Genomic DNA, 2105 nt, shown 5'->3' with positions numbered 1-2105 from the left:
TTTTGCTGTGAAGTACAGCCAGACTTTTGACCGCTTCGCCTTGGGCATTTTTAATCTGTAGCTCTGCATAAAAGAACGTACGTACCTGGCCCCACCGAAATAAAGCACCGAAATGTGCGCTGCTACGGTCTGGTTACTACCGTTTATGTCAGAACCGGTGCCGGACACCGGTACCCATCCCTAACCACAAGTCTGCACCTATCAGTTCTGCTGATCTTTAAATATCAATGGAATACATCAATAGTCAATCAAGACCTCATAACACATCATTGTTTAGATTTCTTTTCTTTTTTTAAAGTCTCTGTGCTAGTGTTTGAGAGGGCTACTCTCACATCTGAAGTCCTTTCTTATGGTCAAATTTAATGGGCATCCACTAAATCCAGAAATATATTAGCAGTTTTGCATTTTACCTTCTGCTCTTAGCTTTAAAGATAATGAATCCCAACAGAGGTGCACACTTTCCATCAGGACCTGCATCAGTTAAATGCAGTGAGATGCAGAGCAGATCAGAATCAGAATTACAGGTCTTATATATATATACATTCAACTTCCTGTCTGTGCAAGAGGCTCAAGGTGGTTCCTTAACAACCCTTCTCAGACATTCTTCTTCTAATTACACCCAAGGAGAACATATATATGTTAGATGGGACCCGAGGGGGATGTGGGGGTTTTGCAGAGCACAGTAAAAGTTTGCCCAAAGGTAAAGCTCTATATTGCACTTGATGAGTGATGCATTACATTCTAGTGTCTGCAGTAATTACCATCAACACAGAGCTCTGTTGGCTTTGGCTTGTGTTTCAAACAAGATATTATGTATTTTCTTGTTTTTGTACTCTAAGGATGTAATTCATAGTAATTTTTATATAGTTTGGGTGGGGCTCGAATTAGGTTTACTCACTTTTCCACAGAGACTGGTGCAGCTATTATGCAACACCCCTTTATAACTAGATGTTTCTGCCTTGATAAATGGTTTTGGCAATCTTGTCAGGTTTCAAAAAGTTAAGTGCATTTTGTACAAGCCAAGAAACACAAACATCTGGATTAATTCTACTCACAATCGAGCTGTTATAGCAGCTGTCCTAAAACTTAATATATAATGTAGCTGGAAATAATGTTTATTTTCACTTTATGTTAGCTCTAATTTGATCTACTGACTTCAGAGCAAAAAAATAAATAAATCTGTCTTTGTATTTATATTTCTTCATTAGCCCTTCAATAACTCTTCTGGTTGTACAAGGGTACAACACACTTATCAGAGAAAAGCTGCCAGCTGCTGGGTGGATGAGAGTGTAGAATTTCCATTCTTACGTCTACATTCACTCGTTAGCAAGGATCAAGGCCATTTTGTGGTTTCTTTGGTTGTTGGCTTTTGGACTTATGTCACCAATTAGCCAACAGCCTAACCATTATTTTTAATGCATATTAGTCATTTTAGAGTTTGTTTCTCACTCATTATCTGCCACCACAGACATTATTTTTAAGTTCCTACAGTCTGTGGTTAAATTATCTGCAAGTTTGCAGGATTAGATCAAAATGGGAAAACACCCAGCAGCTAATCCTGCTCTTGTAGACGGATATTAACTTAGAGGTGTTGTTAAAACAAACACATTTAACCAGACTGCACTGGGAAAGCAAGCCTAGAGAAATGGTATCACATTGGGCTTTCTGTGTGTTTATCCCATTACAAATCTTATGAGGGTGTGTATTGCTGTGTACGAATTAAAGCCGAATGTAAATGTCAGCTCACCGAGTAAAAGACTGTTTATGTAGTAGCAAAATTCAACCAACACGGTGGACAAAATATACAAACCTAATTCCTTCAAAGTAAGGATGCTGTGTAAGGTGTGAATACAACAACATAATGCAATGACTTGCAAATCTCATTTGTAAATGTTTAAATCTTGACACTTCACCATTACTAGAAAAACTTTAACTCATTGTGAATTTGAATGGCACAATGGCGGCAACACATCTCAGAAAAGTTTGGACAGAGACAACAGAAAGCTGAAAAACTGGTACTTAAAATAAACAGCTGGGGGAACATTGTCACTTTTCAAGTTTATTGGCAAAAAGTCAGTAACATGATTGGGTATATAAAAAAAAAA

This window comes from Pundamilia nyererei, unplaced genomic scaffold (genome assembly GCF_000239375.1).
Source record: "Pundamilia nyererei isolate P.nyererei 1_Seehausen unplaced genomic scaffold, PunNye1.0 scaffold00016, whole genome shotgun sequence".
NCBI classification, from domain to species: Eukaryota; Metazoa; Chordata; class Actinopteri; order Cichliformes; family Cichlidae; genus Pundamilia; species Pundamilia nyererei.
Note: the sequence above shows the minus strand (reverse complement) of the source record.